This window comes from Hipposideros armiger, unplaced genomic scaffold (genome assembly GCF_001890085.2).
Source record: "Hipposideros armiger isolate ML-2016 unplaced genomic scaffold, ASM189008v1 scaffold_72, whole genome shotgun sequence".
Lineage (NCBI taxonomy): Eukaryota > Metazoa > Chordata > Mammalia > Chiroptera > Hipposideridae > Hipposideros > Hipposideros armiger.
This window is the reverse complement of record NW_017731422.1, coordinates 3,763,894-3,780,915: the sequence shown is the minus strand read 5'-3', so window position 1 is coordinate 3,780,915 and position 17,022 is coordinate 3,763,894. Positions and strand designations below refer to the sequence as shown.

At 47.1% G+C, this 17,022-nt stretch overlaps 1 protein-coding gene across 6 annotated transcripts in view; it reads right to left on the bottom strand.

The window, feature by feature from the left end:
- The window catches only part of TRERF1 (transcriptional regulating factor 1), a 214,493-nt gene extending 205,784 nt beyond the window's left edge, over positions 1 to 8,709 (bottom strand). For all 6 annotated transcript variants that reach the window (XM_019642829.1, XM_019642831.1, XM_019642833.1 and 3 more), the window contains exons 1-2: positions 8,189 to 8,709; positions 7,689 to 7,773 (exon numbers count right to left, since the gene is read on the bottom strand). The gene's annotated coding sequence lies outside the window, so the exon portion shown is untranslated. The remainder of the gene's footprint in view (positions 1 to 7,688; positions 7,774 to 8,188) is intronic.
- Between the last annotated feature and the right edge of the window lie 8,313 nt (positions 8,710 to 17,022).

Here is a 17,022-nt window from a genome sequence, read left to right as displayed (position 1 = left end):
ACTGGTATCGTTCAGTTGAATTTTAAGGGAGTTTGGTATCTCCCACTGTGATGACAACAGAGGGAACTCAAGAGACACTCCTATTAAAACTCCCTGGCCATCAAATCCATCTTTTTTTTTTCCCGTTTCCTTTTTAAAAGAATCTTTCAAACAAGTTAGATTGGAGGCGGTTTCCCAAAGACAAGGAGAGGCCCTGAGAGCAGCCTCTGTGATGACAAAAACCCCTGGGGCCCTCAGGAAGCTTTGGAAGGTAGCAAACTGCTCAGGGCCCAGTTACTTCCAAAGCCCAGAGCCTGGAGACTAAAGGCCACCCTATCTACAAATGACTGTGGATTGTCCTGGTTCCTCCACTGAGGGGCCCCACAGAAGGGGACAGGCCTGAGAATAGGAGGCTGATGGAGAATAGACATGCAATTTGTTAAAGTCAAGTTTTTTGGCTTTAATTATGAGGCAGCCTTAAAGCTGTGTGCTCCAGAAAAAGCCAGGCTATTCAAGTTTTTTAAAAATGTAATGCCCGAAACATGCTTAAGTCATCTGAGTATTTCCAACTAAGGTCACTGGAGTAATAAGCCTGACATTCCAAGATGATCATGTTGGTTTCCATGCTCTTTTGCATATATTCTGTATCACATTCTTATTTAGTTCTGTACAGAATTATCTATGTGAGAGAACATCAAATTTGGAGACCATTCAAATTTTGGCATTAAACCAGGGCTTTGGAGGCTGGCTGGACATGTGACTCTGGGTTAATCACATATTTATATTTTTTCAATTCTACTTCTTGAGCTCCCCTTTCTCAGCGACAAAATGAGAATATTAGCTAACCTCCTATGGTTGCTGCAAGGCAGATAAAATAAGACATACCAAAAAGGCTTTGAACCTATAAAATGCTAAGTAAACATTAGTTATTTCAGTGACGGTATCCATTTCCTCTCTCTCTGATTTTTCGTTGATTATTTCCCCCTCTCTATGAAACAAGATTGATATCGGCTCCACTGATATCTCAAAATTGACAACTTACATTTATTATATACAAATGCAAGCGGTCCCATTATCCACAGGTGTGCAAAATCTGACTGCTAAATCTAGGTGAGAGGTACCAGGGAATTCATTACACTAGTCTGTCTGCTGTTGTGCATGTTTAAAGATTTTTCATAATAAAAATTAATGGAGAGAGAGAACACGAAAGAAAAAGAAAGAAGGCCTCATCTTATTAGGCTGATGTCAGGGGTCCCATCAGTGAAAAGCACTGGATATTTTTTAAAACTGAAAATGATTTTCCAGCATACACTGTAAAACTAAGTAAGGGCTAAGGGCTGTTTTTAGGTAGACTCGTCTTTATAGAACAATCTTTGTTTGCAAACTAAACGCTGACTGCAAACGAAGGCTGCTAGACCATGGGACTATGGTTGGGTTTCTTGGGTAGTAGGTTCAAGGTACCCGGGCACCCAGTTCACAAACCAAGTTAATGTGGCCCTTTGGGTGCACAGGGCTCAAATTCTAAATATGGCATCAGAGTTTGAAGCTCCACTGACCAACATTTCACAGCCAGCATTCTGATGCCCGTCTCCCAACAGTAAATGCAATTTCACTAAAGGGATCCCAGAGGTCTTGAAAACCCCAAATAGAAAGTGGCCTCAAGGAGGGAACATCAGCGGGAACAGACAGGGTGAACAGCTTTTAGTACAAGCTTTGGGAAATTCAGGGAAGTGTTTCATTGGTTGTCAGGTTTTGATATCTGAAAAGGAGATCTGGCTGAAGATCAGTTCACCTTGGTGTTGCCTGTGTACGCAAGATGCTTCTTACAGTTTACATAGCACTTTCTGTACATTATCTGATTCCATCCTCACAACTCTAAGAGGAGAGGCGACAGATGGTATCATCTTCTCTGCAGATGCGGAGAAAGGCTCAGAGGCTGACTTTCCCAGAACCAAAGACAGAGCTGGACCCTAACCCAGGTCTTCTGACTCGCTCCTCACCTGCCCACCTCCCATGCAGACCGCATGGTTGGCAACAGAGGCTGGCAGTCTATAGCATATTTTTACGAAAGGTAGCCTGAAGGAGAGGCGGCCTTTTGACCTTTTTCTTTTTTTTTTGAGCTTCTTGTTCAAAACGTATGATACAGTGCCCACCAACTTTTGAACAGAGCCAAAAACCACAGATGTCTTTTTCCAATCACAGTTTTTAAATAAATCTAATATGAGGCCCAAATTACTTTCACTGAAGGCTCTTTTCCCCCAGCGAAAGAATCTGCTCTTTCCTCTGTACTGCTCAGTAATGCAGTCAAATGTTCAGAAAAATGCAGTACAATTTTCTGATGCAGTCTTAACCCTTGCCGGCTCTGGTTGGTGTCAAGTTCTGAGCCCAAGGCCCTTCCCAGGGAGAATGTGGCTTCAGCCCGGACAGGCAGAACACCTCAGGGTCCAGGCACAGCTCTGTCACCTTCTCTGATATTCTCTCCAGTCATACAGAGGAAGTGTCCCTCCCCCAGGAAAGGCCAGACCTTCCCCCACAGGCCTCAAGGGCTTTTGCTCAGCTGACTCAACCCATTGCTCTTGATCAATAACCCCCTCTCAACTGACCTTTCCTATTAGCACACAAATATATCACCAGCACCCCATACACCCCCACCGCTCCCCCAAAAAACCTTCCCTTTACCACATGTCCTTCCAGCTCCCGTTCTATTTCTCAGCCCCCATTTCCTGGTCAAGCTTTGTCCAAAAGTTGTCTACACATGCTACTACCCGTTTTCTCATCTCCCATTCCCCTCCCAATCCCCTCCAATCGCACTCCTACCCAATCCATCACTCCATTCAAACTGTTCTCCACAAAGTCTCCAATGGCTTCCATTTTGCCAAACCCAAGGGTGATTTTTCTGGCCTTATCACGCCCACCCACATACACGTTGCCTTTTCTCCTCTCTCTTCAGGCTCCTTAGGACATCTCACCCAGTCTCCTGGATTCAAATACCACCCTTCGCTGGTAGTTCCCACATTTTCATCTCTTGCCTGGCCACTCCTCTGGCGTTAGGCGCTATATCAAGCTGCCTGCTTAACATCTCTACTTGAGTCTATCTAACAGGCATCTCGAATTTAATGGTGCCCAAACTGAAAAAGCTTGGATGCTGCTCCGCTCTCTCTCCCCTCTTCCCCATCACAGCAAATAGCACCACCCATCTACCCAGCTGTCAAGCCAGAAACCTGTTATCCTAGATTCCTCCCCGCAACCCCCACCAAATCCATCAGCAAGCCCTGCCCTTTCTACCTCTAATGTGCATCTCACATCCACCTGCTCCCCTCCATTCACCTCCTGTCACCTCCTAACCTGGCCTGCTCCAACTGCCTATTTACTGTGCTCCCCAATTCCACATCTGCCCCTCTCCACCAATGCAATCCCTTTTAAGCATGAGATGGGGGGGTGTCACTTCCCACTGCAAATTATCCATGATTTCCTACTACACTTCGAATGAAACCAAACCATTTCAAGGCCCCCAGAGCCCTGCACGATCATCTCTCATCTCCTGCTGCCCTGTATCCCTCCGCCTGGTCCACCTGTGCCTCTTTTCAGTTCCTCCCAAAGCTTAAAGTCCTTCCACAAAGGCTCTCCTCTGCCTGGTACTCTATGTCTCTCTCCCCAAGCCCCAATCCTCAGAGAGGCTTTTCTAGCCTACTTTAGCTAAGTAAGTCCAGGTCCCTGGGGCTTCTTCATATTTTGCAACATATATTTTTTGACATGTCCACCTCCCCTCTGGACTGTAAACTAGGGGGTGAAGTGGGGGATGGGTAGGTAGCTGATTATGTCTGTTGAAATTATCAACACAGTACCTAGCAAATAGTAGGTGCTCAATAAGTAGCTGCCAAATGCACTAATGAATAAACCAAAGCCAGTTAAGCATGAAAATACCTTTTACTTTCTATCACTGCCATTTAGCCACACAGGTTTTTTTCCCCTTACTCTATATATAAAAAAAAAGTGTTAATATTGCTGAGCCAATAGCCCAATAGCTCAGCATCTCCTACCCATCCCCAGCTTGTCCTCCATGAGAAAAAAGCAAAGATCATCCATTTCTACAGTCAACCCAAATTAACCAGAAGACCCTACAGGAAGCTGCCCTGAGAACTTGAAAATTCTTAGAAAATATCACAGGGACTTTTTCTGGTGTCTTTTCTTTAATACAGAAGAAAAGATTTATTAAGAGAGCCACGGGCTCAAACTCATGCTATTGAGCCTCTATTATTCCTTAAAATGCCACCATACCCTTGTTGAAAAGCACGCCAATAACTGGGATCCAGCTGTTCTTGTCTCCCTCTCCCCACAAAAGAAATCAATGATGTTTTATTTTTCACTTTATTGGGGTTCCCCTCCAATAAGCAAATTGAGGAATATTACTAACCCACAAGATCCCAGCTGATTCTAATCCTCTCTCCTCCCTAAATCACACCGTTTTATGAAGTCAGAAGTAAAACGAGTTGAATTCAGCTGCCTTGAGAGCAGGATAATCAGCACCCATTTTTAATGCTTGGGGTCTGAACCACTTGTCTGGAGCCTTACTTTTTACATCAATGTGCGGTCAATAAAAACATCAAGAGCTTTTCTCAAAAAAATGCCCATGGTGAAATATATGCTATGCCAGAAGCGACAGCAATACAATCTCATTATTATAAACCCTAACGCAAATATATGACCAAATCCCAATTACCAACATGTGAATTCTCCACAGAAAGTGAATAAAGCCACACTAGGCTTTCTGGTCTCCCACTCGTCCGCCAGACTACTTCCTCCTGTTGCTTGGAATAACTGCTCAATTAACCTTAGACTTGACCAAGCATAATTAGACAGGTGAGCCAGCTGGCTGTAAGGGAAACCTCCACAATAAACTGAAATTATTTTTGGTGCCTGAAATTACGTGCCCTATTCTCTATTAGCACAAATCATTGGGTATCAATCATGCTTTTTTTTTTTTTTTACCAAGGCAGCAGCAGGCTTTCATAAGTATTTCCTTGTGTTTGAAGGTCAAGATTAGCAAGCAACTCAAGAGTCTTTTTTGGAATGCCAAGGTACAAATCCACTCTCTCCATGAGAAGACAAAAAACAGAAGTTAATTAACTCGCCCAAGTCCATGAAGCAATTTGGCCGTTGGCCCAGGAAGACACTGTTGAGACCTCTGGAGACCAACTCACAGAAGTTCAGACACAGATGAAGCTCATGGATAAAACTGTGCTTTTTTAATATAAAACATCCGAAGCCTAGAAATGCTACAAACTGGTACCCTCCCCACTTTTCAGTGATGTTTCTCTCCCTGCTTTGAGGATCAAACCACCTTAAAAGTCCTTTGTCACTTTACAAATACTGTAAACTTGAGCCAACTACTGAATGTGAAAGACAATGTTAACACTTTCTGATTAATTGACCTTATACAGAATCCTTATTCTACCCCCCCAAAAAAACACAATGCTTTTGATCATTATGAGCAACCCAACTATCAAAGGAAAAGAAAATGAATAGTTGTGGTTTGTGACCACACATTTTATTATATTAGCCGTAGTCCCCCCTTTTATAATTAATACTCATACCTCAACAAAAAACGCAGGCTCAAGAAGGTTACAGGAGGCAAAACTGAGCCCTTTCCACACACAACTGTTTTCACAGCAAGTTCACATAAATGCTATGTGATATTAACACATGCCTCTGTGTGAAAGCCTGATTACAAAGCTGTGAAAAGACCCATGTTTACTATGGAACCTGTAAAAATTAATCTTCTCAGTGCCCATAAAGCAGAAGGGAAATGCTCTTTTTTGAGATGTCAAGCTGGCTTCTAAACAATTCTTTGGCGAAAATGGACATGTCTAAAAGGGCGGGGCCCAAAGAGGTGTGTCACTCCCAGTATCAATTCCTATAAATCAAATCCTGACAATCACCACAATATTTTAAAAAGAATGAATTATGATTCATAGGCCTTTATTACCACAAGAACATTCCCAGCAGAAGGGGGGGGGAAGGGGGTGAAAGCTACTGTGAATTGATTAATGGCCAAAGCATGACTATAAAATACATCTCATAAATATGAGGAAAAAAAACCTGAATGACAGCTCTTGGCTTCGAGGGTAGGCATGACAATAATTCCACTATCCTGGAATAAACACACATAAAGATTTTGTTTATCCTCCCAGCACATACACCAATCAGACTCAGATTTGCAGCAGGGTAAAAACAATAGCTAATTTGTTTAACTAATGCCTAGTTAGGAACATTTGATAAATGGCAATAATATTTAATTTCCAAATAACTCAACTCTCAAGCTGCCAAATATCAAATTCTCAATCTGGAAATCCGATGGCAGGAAGGAAAGGAAAACAGCACTGTCCACCAGTAACATGTAGGGAGAATTCCCCCCCCCCCCAGTATTGAGTCTGGTTACAGAACAGAAAGCTTAACCAACTTTTAGTTCACCACAATGTCTAGTGTTTACCCTGACCCTACTTAACATGTCCCGGTTTGTACCTCTGGTGCTAACATTATCCTGGCAAAGTTAAAACTCCCAGCATATTCCAGGTACCTGACAGAACTACAACCCATCTGCGAAACCAGGCTGAGAACCGGGGATACAGAGGCAAGGAGAAGCAAAGACTGCTCGTTAACTAGTTAACTGCTGAGTGCTCCGGCTTATTATGCTTCCAGTGGCCGTCAAAACCACATCCTCCCTCACTAGCCTGCTTTCTTGAAACAGTTAATGATGCAGGAGGTTGGTACCAACTAGGACAACTAAAAACTCCTTTCTTAAAGCTCTGCTCCACAGTCTGCTAAAAAGTGCATCCAGCCGGCTTTCAGGAGGCATTTTTTAAAGAACTCTTCAGCCATCCCTGGATCCGTCATTACTAAGCATCACTTCCATGTACTTCATGAGACAGCCCAGGCCATGCTGTTAGCAACCGGCTTCAGCACGTTCACTTGCCAAAGCCGTGACTAGTCTGGGAAGAGTTTCCACAAAGCTGGCTCTAACCGGCCAGTCGAAGGCACACGGAGGAACCAGAAGTCATTTTCTTTTAACCTAAGGATGGCAGGCGCACATGCAAACCCATTGCTGGCCAGAGGCTGCCCGCCAGGTGCTCTCGGCCTCCGCCAGTGAATGGGTGATTTTGTGTTGTTCTCTATTATCTTTTTCTTCACACCAGCAGCAGCAACTTCCCAGTCTCCCAAATTGAAGTTGGGGAGTTGAGGGGCAGGTTTACCCCTCACTCATTTCTCCCATCTGGGTGGCCACTTTAATTTCTGGGGGTACCCAGCCCCCACAGAGCCCACAGGCGCATATACATACACATGCATCATGTCAAAAACCCCAAAAGGCACATCCCTAGGGTCCTGCGGTTTCTTGGCTGGAAGAATGAAGGCTTTATAACATCACAACCTTCAACTGCAAGCCCCACCACCACCCTTGAAGCCGGGGCTGCCAATTATAGCGCCCACCTCACCCCTCCCCCTTTGCTGGGATGCCGTGCAGCCCAAAGAGGGAAGAGAAGCAGAGAGAAGGCCCTGCTAACATACTGAAAGTAAAGAAGTGGGGGGGAGACTTTCTCTTCTCTGCCCCCCCCACACACACACTTTATCCCTTCCCCTCCCCCCGCCCCCGTCTTCTCACGAGCATCCCCCAAGAATTTTTTTTTTTAATGAAACTTAAGCTTCTTGCCTACCTTGGCTGTTTCTGCAACAAGTGCATGGGCAATCCGACAAGAAGACCAATCTCCGCTCGGGGGATGAGATGGGGAGCCAGCAAAGCTGATGGAGTAATTTCAATATTAATTTATGTCAGAGCCGCCTTCTCGAAGCGCTACTCACTTACAGTACTGCCCTCTCAGCCTGTAAACAAATATCGCTCCGCCAGAAAACATACTCCCCAGATGCAAGCCCCTCTCCCCAGCAAGGAACCTGGCCCCTGGCCCCCCTCCAACAGCGTGCTCCCCCACCCCCGGGAGGAAGCTTCGGGTTTTCAAAGCACCAACCCACCACCTCCGCCACCACCCTAGCAAGAAACTTACTCGGTCCGTCTACGCCTCCACCCTCCCTTCAGGAAATCTACTCTCCATATGCATTCAGCCTCCCCGCAGGAAATCTGCTCCCCCCTCCCCCCTTCTATATACATGCACCCCTCCCTCTCCTCCTCCCCACGCGCCCTCCCCGGCCAGAAACTTACTAGCAAGCAAGCGTGCAGGCTCTCCTGATCCTGGAAACTTACTCCCAGATATAACGCCCGCCAGCCCCCTTCCCGGCCCTGCTCCCCTTCCTGCCCTCCGCCGAGAGCAACTCCAAACTCTCCGCATCCAGCCACTCTCCCTCCCCGGTGGAAATTTGCAGCGCGGGGCCGCGCGCGTGCATCCACCCTCCCCTTCAGGAAACTTACTCCCCATCTGCATGCACCGCCTCTCAGCCATCGCTTAGAGGGAAGGGGGTGTGCTAGGGAGACAGAAATACATATGTATCTCTCGCCCCTCCCCCGGCCGCAGCCCACTCGGGGCCGAGCCGCGGTAACCTGGCCTTACCTTTTGCATTGCTCCCCGGCCTCGCCCCCTCCCTTAACCCTCCTTATCCGCTCTCCGGCGCCCCCCTTTTTTCACCCATTACCCACCCCTAGCAACCGTTCCCAAGCTCCTCTCGGCCTTTTTTTTTTTTTTTTAATCCAGGATGCAAATTCCTCCCCTGTCAGCAAATCGACTGTCAAATTATTTTCTTGCAAAAGGAGAAAGGCGGAGTGGGGTGGGGGAGCAGAAGCAAAAAAGAGGGGAGGGCGGGGGAAGGGAGAGAGGGGGACAGAGGAGGGGAGAGATATCCCTCCGCAGAGCTGGGTCTGGCCGCGGGCGGGGAAGCAGGAAGTAAGGTGTCCAGCGCCGCGGCCGGCGGGTCCTCAGCCGCGGCCCCCGCCCGCGCCCCCTGTCCCCCGGGGCATCGCGCTCCGGCAGGCGCGGGCCGCCCGGCGCATTGTTCGCAACCTTCCCGGCGATACGCTGCCGACCTTATTTGTGTGCTCTGCATGTGCGTGAGATTGCACCTTTTGTAGGCTGGCGAGACTCTGGACGAGGATGGGGCGGGGGGCGCGGACCGAGTTGCGGCCGGGCGCGGGACCTGTCAGCCCCGAGGTGTGGCGGACTCGCCGGCGTGCCCGGAAAATCGAGGCCCAGGAGAAGGCGGCGTGGCCGGGAAGCTGCCGCCTTAAACCCGGACCAGTGCAGGATTGCTTCCTGCGTAGCCGTCCCGGTTATTGTAACGCGCTTTGCAATCTAACGACTGGGGTTTGGGTTTTTGGCTTATTTTGTTAAAAGGACTGCAAAGATGCCAAGGTCTAGGTGGGCTGCGGGGAGACGGTCTGCGCCTACCCCCACTGCACCCCCGCTTTGGAGGGGCTGGGAGAAGGGTCGGGGCTCGGGGGAAGAGGCTGGAGGTTCGCGAAGCGCGCGGCTCCATCCCTCCGCCCCGGTGGGGGCGGGGAGCGGGTGCTGCAGGCGGCGCTGGAAACGCAGCTCTCTGGGGAGGGGGGTCTCCATCTCCGCGGCGCAGCAGGCTGGGGAGGGAGGTTGCCTAGGAGAGGGGCCGGGCCGGGCGGCGGAGGGGAGGGGGCGCGAGTGCCGCCGCGACGCGGGCTCGCCCCTCCTCGCGCGCCATGACTGTGGAACGTGGTGCTGGGGAGGAGGGACGGCCGCCGGGGGCCGCCCGGGGCTGCTCGGCATTGGTGCGGAAACCCGAGCCGGGAGTCGCTCCTCGCTCTGTCTCCTCCTCCTCTGCGGGGGAAACCGCTGCACCCAAACCGAGAGCAGCTGCGAGCAGGGGGCAGGGCGCGGGCTGAAAGGCGAGCCCAGGGTTCAAACCTCGGCGGCGCCAGGAGGGCTAGAGCAGGACAGCCCCCAGGTCCCGCGAAGGCTCTGCCGCCTCTCGGTCCAGCCCAGGACCCCAGCATTTCCGGGCTTCTTTCCTGGTCCCAGGAAACGTGAACCAAAGATGGTTCAGCTCAACAGACCACCTCGAGCCGGGTTCGAGGTATCTCATGGAGGGCCCACGGAAGCGAGTCTTTTTTTTGCTCAAGGGAAAGTTAAACCATGCTTTTTGCAGTATTGGGAGATCGTTGCGCCCCTTCCCCCAAATCTCACGCGGGATAAATAAGGTGCCCCCTCTCCCCCAGACCTTCGTCACTGCCCCCCACCCTACCCCCACTCGGCGCTGGGTGTGGACAGGGCGGGGGAAGGCTATAAGGGAGCTTAAAGCATGAGGTCATGGACAGAGAAGGCTGCTGCCAAAAGCGGCCGAGGTTTTTGTGTATTTTGAGGGGTTAACGGTTCTCCCATCTTCGGCAGTGGGTAAGTTCTCCCGCATAACCCTACCAATTTGGGGGCATCTGGGCCGGAGAGCCCCCGAAAGAGGGGCGAGCTCTGAGCTATTTTGCTCAATGAGAATTTGGCCGGCGCCCAGCCCCCTGTGGGGCCCTTCCACATAAGCAAAGAAAGTCGAGGGATAACGCACAGTGTCGCGGAGACCGAGAAAGGCTCGGATGCTCGGTCCTCGCTCCCGCTTTCCTCAGTCGTCGGTCATCTTCCAACCCGACTGCTTTCTGTGATAGCCTCCTGTACCCCTCTGACCCATTCTTCCCAAGCGGCTAGAGGAGTCTTTCTAAAACTCCTGACTACATTCCTCCAAACCCCTCCCAATTGCTCTTAGAATAAAGCCAAGCTCTGAAGCCCCCTTGTGATTTCGCCTGTACCGACCACTCCACTCTCACAGCTCCTCCTCCTATACCGTAAGCGGGTCGTGCTTCTTTGTTCTGGGGCTGGGGGTGGGGTGGGGGACGCTAACCCTTCCCCCTCCATCTCTTCTGACTAACTCCTGCTAAACCTTCAGGACTCAACTGTCACTACCTCCAAGAAGCCATCCTGAGGATACAGTCATCTCTAACTCCCTCAGGGAAAAAGACCCACCCTAGACCTCCTGGCAGTGGTCGGAGCTGGCCCCCGTGGCAGCCCTTTTCCAAACGAAGGAGTAATTGCAAAGCTTTAGCGCCATCATTGCCTTGGGGGCCTGACCTCCTGGGAGGGAATTGGCCAGGACAACCCCTCAAAAAACACCCTATTTCCTCAAGAGACCTGGGGAAAGCAACGCACCGCCCAGAAACTTCAGCCTTTCCACCTCCCACCCCCAGCACACACCCACACAGAGTAGTGCGTGGAGAGGTCTTTTCATCTAAAACTCTTCCCTGGTGCAGATAAGGAACCTGAAGCTTAGAGGGAGTAATGGCCTGAGGTAAATGCAGAAATTCACACCCTGGTCTTTCCCCGCTCCTAAACCAGAAGCTGCAGAGAAGGATTTGGGATTTGGGACTCAGTATTGCTGCTACACAGCTAAGGATGCTTGTGTCACCTTCAAAGGACCTCTACATGATTGGCTCACTGCCAACAGAGGTAATATGGCCTAATGGTCAATGTGCAGTCTCTTGGGCAAGTTACCTTATCTTACTTGGTTCTGTTTCTCTGCCTCTAAAGTCAGAATAATGATACCTACAGTTAGTATTATTATGAAATTTAAATGTGTTAATATATGTAAAGCCCTTAGAACAATGTCTAGGCAAGTTCTTGATTATTTGTGAGTGGGGTTTTATGCCCCCTCCCTTCCCAAAGACTCTAGAAAAATTAGGTCCAGAGTCTTAACTGATTTAAGTATCAAATAATGATCTATAGCCTAAAAACCTGGGCAATGCACAGATAATACATACGAAGACCTTATTTAGCCAATAGTTTCAATCCTCAACAATGCATATGCTTGAAGACAATCCAAGGGGTGAACCACCCCAAATCTGACTGCTGGTTGTGGACTCAGAGTGAGTGTCAGAGGGAGGATGACTGAAATTTAAATACCCTGTGCCCCCTGAAATAAGACCTAGCCTGAAAATAAGCCATAGCTTGATTTTAGGTGCCAAAATATGGCATCTTGGCATAGTGAATATTTTAAGCTGAAAGAGTTTGTGGAAAAGGCACCCTTCTTCCTTCTCTTAAACCACCCATGTGAGGGGTGTGTGCCCTCCATATCCTGGAAGAGTCATTCTACAGCTTATTCTCCAGCTAGGTCTTATTTTCGGGGAAACACGGTATTATCTTGGATCTTTGAGATCCGAGTCAGGCTTAAATAGTCCCAATCCTGGTGTAAGTCCTGCCCTATATGACCAAAGCCCTCCTAGGGCTGCAAAAAATGTAAGGGGATTATTATTATTATTATTATCATTAGATCCTAGTCCTCCCATTGTCAGCACTTATCCTGTTGGTAAAAGAGGTTTTTTAAAATACAATTCATTTTTTGGAACAGGTTTAATGCCTGTTCACATGGTTCCAAATTCAGATAAACACTGACAAGTCTCCTTTCCACCCTGACTGCCACCCAGTGGTTTTCCGTCTGTGGAGACAACCCCGGGTTAGCCTTTAGGACAGCGGTTCTCAACCATCCTAATGCCGCGACCCCTTAATACAGTTCCTCATGTTGTGGTGACCCCCAACCATAAAATTATTTTCGTTGCTGCTCTATAACTAATTTTGCTACTGTTATGAATCGTAATGTAAATGTCTTTTTGTTTTCCGATGGTCTTAGGCGACCCCTGTGAAAAGGTCGTTTGACCCCCAAAGGGGTCGCGGCCCACAGGTTGAGAACCGCTGCTTTAGGAGGTGTTTAACTGTTTTCCAGGTGAGGCCTCCGGAGAACTTGGGTGCTTGCTTAATACTTTGTGTTCAGGGCTTCCTTCTCCGATCCAGGCAAAATCATCACCATACTCCCACCCTTCCCAGCCCTGCAGCCTCAAACCCAAACAGGTTGGATTAACAATGATGAACCATTGTTTCCTGAGTTGCTGACAAAAGCAAACACTTCGTGGGTCTTTCTCCTCCTGAACACTAATAATAATCACTAAGGTTTATCGAGTGCTTTTTATGTGCCAAGCACTGCTGAGATATGCATTATCCTAGTTAATCAGCCCCAAACCATTCATCATTACAGTATTATTTTACAGATGCAGACAGAAGTGAAGGATCAGAGAGATTATAGAACTTGCTCCAATTTTCATGCAGGCCAACCTGAACCCAAAACCTCTGTCTTCACCACTTGCCTCTCTGCAACAAAGAAAAAATTCTGGGAGCCTGAAAAGGACTAGAGTGGAGTCTTTGGACTTGAGCAGACAGTTCAAATTCTGAGTCTGGTCCCCACCAGCAAGGAGATCTTGGAGAGGTTTCTTAACCTCTCTAAGCCCCGGTTCACCCACCTGTGAACTGGGACCATACATTTTTCATTGGCTTAATGTAAAGGTCAAATGCATGTAAATAATATTTTTTAAAATGCTTAGTAAACTAAATGCAATGTTTAGATCTTGCATGGCTCTGATTTGAATAAACCTATGCTAAAAAGACATTGTTAAGACAATTAGGGTAATAAAATGTAGACCTGATATAGATGTTAAATTATTAATTTTATTAGATGTGGTAATGTCATTGTCGTTAGGATTTTTTGTTCAGTTCTTATCTGTTAGAGATGCATAATGAAGAATTTTGGGTGTAAGTATGTCTAGGATTTATCTTCAAATACTCCAGCCCTCTCCCACCCCACCCCCAAAACAACAGGAGATAAAACAAAATTAGCAAAGTATGGATAATTGTTGAAACTGTTCATCATTCTGTTCTCCCTACGTCTACTGAGTGCTTGAAATGTTTGAAATAAATTTAAAGATAAAATATTCTAAAGCATTAACATTTTTAATTATCAGGCTTATTCAATTGTGAGTTGTTAATGAAATTGTAATGTAAATTATTGAAATATAGTACTGGCTTATAGTAGGCATGCAAAAATGGCAATTTTGTTACTGTGAGACATTCAGGGCAGCACCTGCATCAGGCAAGTTAGCCAGTGGTGGGGTTAGGAGAGGAGGAATGAACCCTGCAGAGAGCAAGGACCCATTGTCAAGGCTCATTCAACCCCACAGAGGACAATGTACAGGAAGGTAAAGGGCAAGAGGACTGGGTGACAGGAACAGGTAAATTAAAATTGGGGGCAGAAGTTCCCCCAAAATATGCGTCTCTGCAGAGCCACTTCAAAACTGCATGGATTAGGGATTAGATGCACCGGGCAAAATTCTCAGCCCTGTGCCTAGCAGTTCTGTCACCCAGCCCAGAACTGCGCCTCTTGAGTTCCCTCATTTGTCGTTTGGGTGCAAGGAATGCTGGTGGCTTTCCCAAGACAAGGATCATTTCTGAGGCCACACTGGTTCTTTGCCTATCTCAGGAACAGATCAGAGCCGAATGGAAATGAAAATGTAGCCAATTCATAACCAAATGAAATGTTTTAGGCCCAGTGAGCATTTTAGCATCCGTTGTGTTCCCGGAGTAATTTTTCTGCGCTCTGAATTTAAACAGCTGGGATTATTTTTGCATATGATCCTGATTGGAAACGAAAGTTTGTCCTTTTTGACAGAAAAATTTGTGTTCAGAGAAAAGATGAGAATATATTTGGTAACTCTTCAAATAAGTGAGCTCTTCTGCCTAATACTTCCCTTTATGTTAAAGTGGCTCTTCAGGAGGAGGGCGTTTTCAAAGCTGGGACAACTGGAGGCATGAGAAATGAGAAATGGGGGGCACAGTGGAGAGGAAGAAGAGAATGGAAAGAAAATATCACCTGTGCTTCCTGCTCACTCCAAGGCTACAGAACGAAGGCTCTGAGAGGCCATGTGACCCAAACAGGTATCTTGAGGACAGAACTAGTCGAGTGTATGCTTTAGGAATGAGTGATGGATGTCCCTAGTGCAGCTGTCGAAGGCAAATGAGCCTGTGGCAAGTTCAAACAATGAAACAATATGGTTGTGGGATATTTCTCAAACTCTATCGTTTCTTTGCCATCCTTGACTCAGTAACAACCAAAGCCATGAAAGCAAAAAGTCATGGCACAGAAGGGCTTATGGGGCCTCCCATTTTAACATCAATAAAACAGCCTAATTTGTCAATAGTCACCTCAATCCCCAAGTCTGTGAAGGAGGGTGTTGAGAGAGCAGGACTTACCCAAGACAGGAGGCCTAACTGGTGCTTGTTTGGTAATACTAAGTGATCAGTATCTCAGGCAAGTTTCTAGCTAGAGAGAGAAAATAGGTTCCGGGTATGAGAGTGTTCTCAGTTTATCATATTTCCAAGGCGGGGGGGGGGGGGGCGCGGGAGCTAGGATATGTAGTAGATCTTGTATCTAATACAAAAAATAAAAAGTGACTAACTGGTTGAAATCACTGCTAAAAATTTCCTGCGCCTACCCCGAAGGTATGCTTGGGGGTCACACGTTTCAGCTACGTTGTAGGTGGTGCTCAAAGGGCTGTGGTGGCCCACGATGGTTCCCAAATGAGCGGCTTTATTAGCGGTGAGGGTGAGTGAGAGATTAAGTGAATTTCCTGCTGCGGATGCAAATCTATTAATAAGTTTTAAATTGCACAGTGTTTAAATGTAAGTATAGATAATGGCTACTTTTCCAGAACCCCTAATGGAGCCACAATTTTTTTTAAGTGGTAGAGAGAACCCATGAGACTTTGTATTAGAAAGGATCGTGGCAGGAAACAGGTGGCACACTCAACAGGTAACTGAGAAGCGTTTAAGGTAAGTGCTATTTACAATAGTGTGCAGGCAGGGCAGACGTCTTAGATGTGCAACCTATGCAGTCACACAGGACCCCACACTTAGGAAAGTCTGGCACTTAGTTTAATGCCTTGTGGTTGCCATCTTGAAATTCTTAGTAATTTTTGAACAAAGGCTCCTGCATTTTCATTTTGCACTGGGCTCTACAAACTATGCAGTCAGTCCTGTGTGTGGTGTTATATACCATATAAGGAATGGTTTAGCAGCAAAGGTCTAAAATCCGTGTGGAGCCTTTACGACCCCTAAGTCAGAAAGGGCAAGAAAGAGAAATATCTGGAACGCAGAGAGAACTGTCGCTGAAGTTATGACTATGGCTGAAGCTATAGGAGAGGGTCACACAACAGAAGTCGTGGCCTTCTATTAACACAGCCGTAGTTAACCTGTAGCCTATAGAGAGGAAGGCAGGTGATAAATACCCTAATTTCGGGGCAGCAGGTTAGCTCAGTTGGTTAGAGCTCAGTGCTCATAACACCATGTGTGCCGGTTTGATCCCCGCATGGGCCACTGTGAGCTGCACCCTCCACAACTAAATTGAAACCACTACTTGACTTGGAGCTGATGGGTCCTGGAAAAACACACTTAAAACAATAATAATAAAATAAGTAAATTAGGATAAATGTTTTTTAAAAAGTACCCTAACTTCTCTCTGTCCTGCCCTCTGACCTGCATGTACCTCCTGTGGGCTGAACCAAAGAGGAAGCCGGCAGGTCTGGGAGCCCACTGACGAAATCAGCCAGCCAGGGCGTAGTAGGTATGGTGGGAAAGGGTAAGAGTGAGCCTGGAAAGAGCAGAGAATACCCAGGTCAGGACTTTTACCTGAAATACTCAGGATCAGGGTGAAGAGTAAATAAAATGGAAATGACACAAGCAATGAATTTCAGTAAAGGATTTGGGGATGATTTTTAAAGGATGGTCATTTGGGATGTAGCATGCACAGGTTTGTACACATTTTCAAAGGAAAAGCATGGTGATGAAAGAACTTGCATGAAAAGAGGCTGGAATATTTGAAAGAGCCATTGTGAATGAAGAGAGAAGCCCGGGATTTCAGAATTTTAGAAACATTTCAGGCCCCAAATCAAATTTTGCAGACAATACCCCATCCCCCTTCACCTTGACTTCTCTCACATTTAGCCCAACGTCACAACAAAAAGTATCTGTGATAGGCACAATATCCCAAGAATTGCAAGGACCACTAGGTCAATAGCAGCTGAGTGGATATATTCCAACAGAGGATTTTGGTATAATTAAGTATTTGGAGATACTTTTTGCATATGAGGAGCATTAAGAAGCTCGTACAAAGGGAGTTCAATATGATTTCTAGCCATCCCAACTTCTCAATTCCTCT